This window comes from Rattus rattus, chromosome 10 (genome assembly GCF_011064425.1).
Source record: "Rattus rattus isolate New Zealand chromosome 10, Rrattus_CSIRO_v1, whole genome shotgun sequence".
NCBI classification, from domain to species: Eukaryota; Metazoa; Chordata; class Mammalia; order Rodentia; family Muridae; genus Rattus; species Rattus rattus.
In genome coordinates, this window is record NC_046163.1 from 56304286 (window position 1) to 56314922 (window position 10637).

Here is a 10637-nt window from a genome sequence, read left to right on the forward strand (position 1 = left end):
ATGATGTACTTCGTTCAGTTGCATGTGCTCCTTATGTCTCATATAGTGACAAGAGATACATTATATTTCTTAAAATTTAGGTTGAAGTCCCAACCCCACTTCAAAATATGGCCTCATTTAGAAATGGGTTGTTGAAGATATAAAGATGTCAATAGGGCAGAGCACCCCTAATCTAAGATGGTTTGTGTAAAAGGAAAAAATCTGAACAGAAAGGCTGAGGAAGAACAGAGATACACACATACATACAACACACAGAGAGAGAGACAGAAAGATTCTGAAGAAACATTTTTTGGAAGGCAGAAATCAAAGTGACATGTCTGTGGAGTGTTGTGTAGCTGTTTCCACTGGTTTGGGCATGACTATGGTAATATCTTGAATCCAGTACTTCGATGGCCTCATCCAGCCTCCCTTCACATGCCAGGTCCCAACCTGGAGTAGATCGAGCAGGATGTGGGTCTCCCCAGAGTGCTGATGATTTGCTGTAGGTGTACCTTGTTTACATAATAATGTACATATTTTACTTCATATTCCTCTTTTGGGGGAATGTTCTCCCTGCCAAGGTTAATGACTCCAAGATAATCAGAAAACAGCATGATTCGGGAAGTGAGAACATGTACGCCTGGACCCTCAGCAATATGGTGATGCTGTGACCTTCAGGATAGCCCTTAAGGCTGTGGGAAAGAACTCCTGAAAAACATGAGTTCAACAGAGTTTCAAGAATACATAAATCAGTGTAAGAGCTGTCTTTCATAGGATTTCTTAACTATGCAAAATATAAGGATGCAATATGAATTGAATGAGGGGCTTTGACCTGGAAGAACAGGGTTGTGCCACACTAATGAGTCAGTTTGATCTGAAGATATTGAAGGAGACATGATTTGGTCAATAAAGGAAAACCCGGATCATGAGAGAGAAAATGAATAGTTTAAAAAACAAGGCTTATAGATGGGTATACATTAGTGGTAAATGGTGGTCTCTCCACAGGAGCAACCAACAACTTAATTTGATACTCTCTAAAGGAGTTAGTTATATGTGAAATCCAAAGAGGTTGGGGACAGACAAAAGTCTGATATCAAGAAAAAGATGAGGACTTAGGATATTTCTACTTTCTAGCATCACTTAATACTTTCAATAATAAACCTGGGGAGTTGCTCAGACAGAAAAGAAAAAATTAAAAAAAAGAATATATTGAGGTAGCTATGAATTATAAAAAATGAACTTCAATACTGCTTGCATTGACATAAACAGAGCTACTAAATTGCAAAAAAAAAAAATTATAAAGAGTATTATACTTAGCTAACTTTCACATAAAAATGTGAGATTCTATGTCTAGATTTGACAACCACAACCTCTGTGCCCAGAGAACCACATAGGCTTGCTGTGTTTAAAAAAAAGTGCTTGCTCTCTGGTTCATCTGCCTTGAATGTGCTCTGTATTTCAATCTATATTTCAAGGGGTTGAGGTCATAAATGCTGATTTGTGGAATGATCAAAAGGAACCTGAGTAAGTGATTAAACCGTTATGCAATCTCTAAGGAAGTAGCTTATGCAATTGTAGTAAATAGAAGACTGACTTTGCTCTATAAGACACAGCTACCTCAATGAAGATTGAAGAGCTGTCAGTTTGCATCCATCACTAAGTCTTAGTTATTCTTCTGCTGCTCCCATTCACCCCTTCCTCAGGACCCTCTCTCAGCCTGGATCTCAGCACTCAAAAGAAAGGAGGAGGCTCACAACATTCTAAATCTCACCAAGTTCCTGGCACTCATGAGCCTCCACAGTCCTTAGGAAAGCCTATCAGAGCTGTAGAAAGGGTTAACAGCTGACTGGGGGTAGACTCATTGGAAGTGTAGCTGTTCCTCAGGAAGCTCCCTGTTAGCACAGCTGTCTATGAGCCACCCACACTTCTGTTATTAACCCCAGTGAACTTATGCACACCCAGATAGACTTGGAGGAATCCTGTCTTTGGTGTATGGCACCCTGTATCAGGGAGAGTAAGTAGATAAATGTTTCCTCCAGGGTAGGTCAGGCAGATCCCCCTGCAGCCTTTATCAGTACTAGTCCTGCCTTTATCAGGGCCAGTTGTATCTCAACTGTAGCTTCTAGAACTGTGAAATGACAAGTTTTCCTTAGGGCTAATCCTCAGATGTGGTACTTGGGTGTGTTAGCTTAGGAAATGAGTCCACTGACTTTGCCTTTTCCACCTTTCCCATCTACAGAGAGATGTGTTTCAAATGCCTATTTAGCTGCTTGGATTGTCTGCAGTCAGAACAAAGTTACTCAGAGCTAGAGAGGCACTGTATGGTTCTGGGTCAACAGAGGAGAGAAGAGAAAGAGAGAGAGAAAGAGAGAGAAAGAAAAAAGAAAGAGAGAGAGAGAGAAGGAAGGAGGGAGGGAGAGAGGGAGGGAGGGAGGGAGGGAGAGAGGGAGGGAGGGATGCGTGGTAATGTGACACTTGGAAGGCAGAGGCAGGTGAATCACCATGAGTTCAGGGTGTAATGAGTTCCAGGTCATCTCAGAGAAGCAAAGTGAAACACTGCTCAAAACCTAACCTCCCCATCCTCACTCCTCACTGTATGTGCTCTTGATAAACAGCTCTTGGGATGGAGAGATGGCTCAGTAGTTAAGAGTACTGATTGCTCTTCTAGAGGTCCTGAGTTCAAATCCCAGCCCTCACAGGTGGCTCACAACCATCTGTAAAATAAGATCTGATGCCCTCTTCTGAAGACAGCTACAGTGTACTCATATATGAAAATCAGCTCTTACCACAAATTTCAGCTCTGATTATTCCTGTCTACTCACTAGAATATATTGCATTTCTTATACCTAAAATACATTTATATTATATAGATTATAAATCAGAACCCAATTTTCAAAGTCAATTTTACTTTACGGATTGTGTGTATGTTTGATGTAGGTATGTGTGTGTGTGTGCACATGTGCACCCATATATGCAATGGATGCTGGAAGTCAATGTCAAGTAGCTTCCATGGTCTCCTCTATTGTTCTTCAGCTGTGTGTGTGTGTGTGTGTGTGTGTGTGTGTGTGTGTATGTGTGTGTGTGTGTGTGTGTGCCCAAAGCTAGAAACAGGCATAATATTGCCCTAAAACTGGAGCTACAGGATGTTTTGAGCCACTTGGCATGGGTGCTGGGAACTGAGCTATGGTCCCCTAGAAGAGCATCATGTGGCTTGGTGATCAACATGGTTAACCACTGAGCCGTCTCTAGCCCCCACAGGTTTCCCTTTACATCTGTTGTTTCTGTTTCAAACGCTCAGGATCCCTACCAACTTCTATAGGGGATCTACAGTCAATTTTGCTCATTAAACTGTAAACTTCTCTGCCCAGTTTCCATTGTGCCATGTTATTTGAAAACGCAATGCATGATCTCCAACTGAACATGCTTGGGAACCTGTCTGCTTCTGCATGTAATGGTAGGCATGATGACAAGTCTTTTTTTATGTGAATCTGTGGCGTTTCCCTAGTAAAATCTCCTCGGTTTCCTTTGCGGGGAAACACTGTTCAGGGGAGGGAAATAAGCTCTCTCGCCCCTCTTTGATCTGGTTGTACAAACTGGCTCTGTGCTCATCAAAAAAAAAAAAATGAACCTATTGCATTTGGTTATGTGAACAAGATTCAAATCCAGCGCCCCAAGATTCACTACTTGGTGTTGTGTTTTTGATTACTCTCAGACCTTCACATGAAAGTCTAAGCTCCCTGTAAGCCTTCGAGGAGCCCCGTCAGCATCAGCACAGGCAGAAGCCCCCAATGATCCTCAGCTGTGTGACAGACAAAGTCTTCCATGTCTTGGCCCTTGGCCCTTCTACCCTTGATCCCCTCTCTAGGTTCCTACTACACTGGACACAGGAGCTGTTTCTCAGTGGCTGGTTTCTCAGTTTCTACCCTCCTGACACTCTCTGCTCCTGCCTTCCTCCTCCCGGGGCTCCTCGATCTGTAGCTGGTAGCTAATGATCCCATGTACTCATCGAAGCAGTTAGGTGGGTGCTCTGTTTTACCTAAGTGAAAACTGAACCTAAAAAGGTTAAAGACAGTTGTCCAGCAGGTGTTTGCTGTCAACAAATTTCTCGCCGGTTACTTCAAACTGCAATTGTTTGATTAGCAAGTACTGGGGCTCAGGGTCACTGAGGTAGTTCAGAGGTCCAAGGCCCTTTGCTGCCAAGCCTGAAAACCTAGTTCAATCCCTGGCAACCACATGGCGAAAGGAGAAAACTGGCTTTTTTAAATTTTTAATTTAATATGTACAGATGTCTATTCTGCATGTTATGTCTGTACATCACAGTGTTCTTGACACCATGGAGAACAGAAAAGCATGCCCTGGCACTAAAGTTCCAGACAGTTGTGGGCTACCATGTGGGTACTGGCAATCAAACCTAGGTCCCCTGTAAGAGTAGCCAGTATTACTTACCACGGAGCCATCTGTCCACCCCTTAGAACTGACTTGTTCTTCCCACAGATTGTCCCAGGATACCCCAGACCCATCCCATCTATCCCTCTATTCCTTTCTGGGACTCAGGAATTGTTTGAGCCTCATCTATCTGACCCTTGGAGAACTATGTACTCTGCGTATGCTCTCCAGCTGTGATTCTTTTTCCCCTGCAAACTTTGCACATGATCTTCTCCAGGCAATCTGATTGCTCTCAGTTCATTTCAGGGAACATCTGGAGAACAGAGGCGAGCCTTTTCTTTTGCTACTGCAGGTGTTACAAACGAAAAGTCCACATTCAAGCATGCAACTTGATCAATGTTAGCATTTGCCACCACCACTATTAACAACACAGTATCTGCCTTGTCCTGGCCTTCCTGGTACCTCTCTCATGGGTAATCCCTTTTCTAGACCAGTGATGAACTTTCTTATTAAAGTGTGTGTCTTGTCTTCAATGTTTGACCTCTTCCAGTCAGGTTAACGACCTTGAAATTCATCTCTACTGTCATGTGTGGTAATACTCTGTTACATATCATTGCTAAGCTGTAGTCCAAACTACAACATACCTCGATTTTTCATTTCCTCTTGAATGTATAGTTCTTGGGCTGCTTAAAGTTTAGGATCATTCAATTAATGTTATTATAAATATTCATGCTTATCTTTGTGTGAGCATACTTTCCTGTTTCTCTTGAGTAAATACCAAAGAATGGAGAAGCAGGTCAGTTGTAAGGTTGTGTGTTTAGCCTGGGTCTACTTTTCCAAGAAGTTGCTATATTATTTTAGAGCTGTTTATTTCTTTGTTTGTTCAATGTGTTCGTCTTTCATTTCTTTTTCTTATCTTATTGCACTGGCTAGGACATTCAGTAATGTCCAGTAAGAGTATTCTTGATTTTCAATAAATGACAGGGCTGGGGATGTAGCTTGGTGGCAGAGGCATGTTTGGTATGTGTAAAACACACTGGTTTCCTAGCACTACAGGGGTGTGGTCTACAACTGCCTTACCGGTGTTTGAAAATATAAACACTCATAGGAGGAAAAAGGCCCTTTAAAAAAAAAAAGATTTATTTATGTGAGTACACTATAGCCGTCCTCAGACACCCCAGAAGAGGGCATCGGATAAACTCAAGAAGAGCAGTCAGTGCTAGGCCCTTTCTTTTTTTTCGTTTCTTCTTTCTACTTCAAACTTTCCAATTTTATTTTTGTAATTTTACCTTCAAGAAAGGATCTGGCTATACCGTCCAGGCTTACCTCCAACTCCTGGGCTCATGTGAACCTCAAGAGAGATCTCTCTTCCCTTCCTGTTCACTTCCTGTGTATACATCTCCGTTGCCCTTCCCCCTTGCTCTAAGCCCACAGCAGGGAAGCTACTGAACCACACACTGTACTGTACGTTATCACAGCTGCCTAACTCACCCAGAACCTGGGCTGTCTTGCTAGGTGTATCGTTTACTCCTGGATTTATCCTGTCATTGTTAGGCATGGTCTTCTGTCTGTTTATAGCAATTGGGAAGATGACAGTGTTTGTCTGAGCTTCTGAATCCTCGTTGATGGTTATACCTAACTGTTTATCAACTGCCAAGAGATGATATTGAAACCTTCAGTAGCAGTTTCAACATTGCTCAGTATCTCTTTCAAACTAATGATTTTTGCTTCCTGTTTGAAATGCTCTCCCTCAAAGCATACACATATATACACTTTTCCCAATTTATTAACCCTCTTGTCATTATTATTGATAACACATTCAGCTTTCTAATCGATTTTATCTGAAATTCATATGGCTATTTTAACCTTCTTACAGGAGCTGAGGACCGAACCCAGGGCTCTACCACTGAGCTAAATCCCCAACCCCTATTTTAACCTTCTTATGCTAACTGTTGGTATGGTATATATATTTACAGGCTCTCGCACTTCTCTTTGTGTATTTATATTTAAGGGAAGTCTCCTGTAAAGAGCTCAGAGTTGCGTTTTCTCCCTGTGTCATTGTGAAACAGATATTTTATCCTTGTTTCTTGGCTCCTAATGTTCATTATTAACTTCACAAAATTTGGAATCTTCATAGAATGCAACTCTGAGCAGGTCTGGGAAGGCATCTCCACCCTCAGTGTAAGAGATACCATCCTATGGACTGGAGTGTGGGACATTTCCTCTCTCTCTGTGTTCTTGACTGTGGATGCAATGTGACTAGGGGCCTTTCAATCCTGCCACCACTCCTTCCCCACCATGATAAACTGTAGCTCCAAACTGTGACCAGAACAAACTTTTTCTTCCTTATTCTGCATGTGTCAGGTGTTCCATCATAACAAGAAAAGTAATTCAGTCCATGATGACTAAAACCCTTGGAATCACTAATTGGTATCTCTGTGTGCCAGTAAAGTTAACTGACAGCTAGAAACTCTTAGGGATAGATGGGAACTGGCTGTCAGGAGGATCAACCGTGACTGGAGCCCTAGTTCCAGACTCACATTCCCCATTATAACTTGTCAGGTAAGGAGAGGGGCTCAGGCTAAAATCAACGAAAGTCAATGATATGATCACCTGTGCCTATGTAGTAAAACTTTCATACATGTTCAAGAATGTCAGGTATGGAGAGGGTCTACATAGTTGAAAACATAGATGCCTGGGCTGTTGGGGAAGAATGGGAGCTCTGAAAGCCTTCCCAATGCGTGTACATACTGTTTCCCAAGTTCTGTGAGCTGAGCTAGCAAGTTAATGAAACCCGAGGAGGGGTTGGTAAACCCCCATCTACAGCTCGCTGATCAGAAATGTAGGTAATATCAGTCAATCTAAAGTCAGAAACTGCTGAAGTAAAAACAATGTTCCTCGATGGTGGGTCTTTGGAATTGTGACTTATGAGAGTCAGGATCATGGAATGCTCCAAAAATCTGGTTTCCCAAAGCAGGCAGGAAGAATGGGGGCTAATAGGGTCTGTCGAAGGTTGAGAAGGACCAGGACATGTGAATAACAGAAGAGGAAAAAATAATGTCTACACTAGATGGAAGTGTTCATAAAACAAGGAACTGAGGGCACTGCTATGTGCATCCTAACCTTCTAGACATGTCAACCCTGCAGATCCCAGTTACCTGCAGTTAAAAGCCAGAGGCAATACAACTTCTCATTCCTAGGCAACAACTGGAATCTTGCATAAAATGGCCCCTACTGGGCTCTAGGCCCCATTGAATCTACTTTTTCAATGTTATTCCCACTGAAAATTTTCTTTTTATTTTCACAGTGAGAGCCTACTGTCTGAAGTAGGAGAGTCTCATGGGACTGGGCGCTCACCCTTCAGGATCTGATACTAACTCTGCAAGTGTTAGAACTGAACTGAATCACAAGGTATTCAGCTGGTATTCGCTGAAGAATTTCCCTCAAAATATGATTGCTGATAGGAAAAAAAATCCACACACATAGAAATGGTGACCATAGAAATTATCTATATCAGCCTGGAAAGATGACTCAGCAGTTAAGAGCACTGACTGCTCTTCCAGAGGTCCTAAATTCAATTCCTAGTAATCACAGGGTGGTTCACAACCATCTGTAATGGGATTTGATGCCCTCTTCTGGTGCATCTGAAGCTAGCTACAGTGTACTCACAAACATAAAATAAATAATCTTTTAAAAAAAGAAGTGATCTGTATCTGAGAATAAAATAAGAAAAGACAGTGGTGGTTTTCTTCTATCTCATAATCTCTGCCTTTTCACTAGTGTTGATTTAATCCATTTATATTTAACATACACACACATTGGTTAGGGGTGTGTGTGTGTGTGTGTGTGTGTGTGTGTGTGTGTGTGTGTGTGTTTTCTTTATTCCTCTCCTCTTGGATTTCATCCACTTTTGGAGGAACTGAAACAGTCTACTGTTATCACCAGGGAACTTTCCAGACCCCTAGTAAATGCTGAAAACCTCACATAGTACTGAGCCATAAAACTTAGTGCTTTTCCCATCTTGACAAAGCTTGTTCCAGTCCCTATGGCTGCAGCGTGCAGTTTGAGGTGTGACAGCAAAACATCGTCTTCCTCATTAACTTCATGACTGAAGAAGATTGATTAACACATTATTACAGTCTCAATGTACTTTTTAAAGATCGTGTGCATGTGTGTGTAAGTGTGTGTGTGCATGTGAGTGTGTGTGTGTGTGCGCGTGTGCATGTGTGTGTGTGTGTGTGTGTGTGTGTGTGTGTGTGTGTGTGTGTGTGTGTGTGTGTGTGTGTACAGGTTTGGCAGAGTATCCTCGAAGGTCAGAAAGAGCACTAAATTCCCTGGAACAGGGAGTTTAGGGGGTTGTGAATAAGAACTCAACTACCACCCAGCCTCTCTCCAGGGACATAATATACATTTTAACAGCTTCTGTGTTAGACAAAGAACCTCTGCCTTTTCACTTAAAGAAAGATACTTACTGCTTCCTCTTGGCTTATCTAATCTGCTGATGTCACTATTTTGTGCCTGGTGGCCATTATTATGTGAAATAAAGCATCCCTGAGCACAAGCACGGGGCAGTAACTAATGTCCAAATGACTGATGGATGGGTTGAATACACAGCTCGGACAAAGGAATTCCTCAAGACACAGACAGGACAGAGCAGGGTGGGAAGAGATTTCATCATGGGACTCAGAACAGGGCAGTATGGTATTTAAACTTCCGGGTTATTTCTGGAACTTTCCATTCAGTATTTTTTTTTAGAGCTTGGTTTATTGTGACTGAAAGTGAAAAAAGTGAAACCAGCAAGGGGAGGCCATCACTTACGGTTTGATTTTTCTGCATCAGATTTTAGCTATAATTACTTGCTTCGGTTTTTACTGGCTTCTCTGGGAATTCATATCAGTAGGTAGACAGACAAATCATGTCTTCAGGTTTTATTGCTGTGAGGATATGCCATGACCGAGGCCACTCATAAAGGACAACATTTCATTGGGGCTGGCTTTGAGGTTCAGCTCGGTCATCATGGTGGGAAACATGGAGGTGTCCAGGCAGGCATGGCGGTGTCCAGGCAGGCATGGCACTGAAGGAGCTAAGAGTTCTATGCCTCCATCCAAAGGCAGACAGAAGACAAGCTTCCCAGCAGCTAGGAAGAGAGTCTTAAAGCCCACCCACAGATCCTCCAACAAGACCACACCTACTTCAAGAAGGCCACACCTCCTAATAGTGTCACTCCCTGGGCCAAGCATATTCAAACCACCACAGATAGATGATTGATTGATTGATTGATTGATTGATTGACTGATTGATACATAGATACAGAGAGATAGATGACAGGTAGGTAGAGATAGATAGATGATTTATAATAGATAAGAGATAGATACATAGAGATGATAAATATTCTTAACTTTTTATATTTTTATGCAATTAAAATGTATTATTTTCCATAAAATGTAAACATCTTGGGCTGGAGACAAGCCTCAGTCCTAGGTTTATTGCTGTGCCATGATGACTAGAGACCCAAGACCCACAGCAGCCCATTCACAAAGGCCTGTAATTTCAGCTCCGAGGATTGTGCCACCCTGCTCTGGCCTCCATAGACATCTGTGTGTACGTGTGTGTACACCCTCACTCAGACACAAACTTAAATACAAGAAAATGTAGAACCCTTAAGACTATATACATGTTTCCTCTCTGCCATTTTTAATTATGGTGTGTGCATATCTCTACAATTTTATTTCTTACAAAACTATAACTTTCATTTGGGGTCAAAATAAGTTTAAAAAGTCTTATGAAGAACTATATGGAAAATTAAAAATGTCCCCAAGACCTATGAAGATCTCATTCATTATCAACCATTGGTCATGCATGGCATTTCAGTAGGCCCTCCCCTAAGCCCATTAAACTACGAATCTGCAGACAAAGGAATCCTTTTGTGCAGTCAGACCTCTCAGGATCCAGTCACCCACACACATGTGCACACCCCATAAACACTGCTCTGTTGAGGACCAAGCCGTCCATAGCTGAGGTTTCCTGGGACACTTTAGATTCAAGCGACAGTGCTCATAACTGACTCTCCCTTCAGGACCCAGGCAACAGCTGAGAGTATACTCTCCCATTCTTAGAAATTCAGAGTACAGTGCAGCTGGCCTTTCCATGTGCATTTAAGTCCTTGACCGGTCGGTATATTTCTTTCTTTATATATATATATAGTGTACAGTAACTGCCCTACCTCTCTAACATACTGTTTCTGAGAGAATCAAACAAGGAACTAGTCCTTC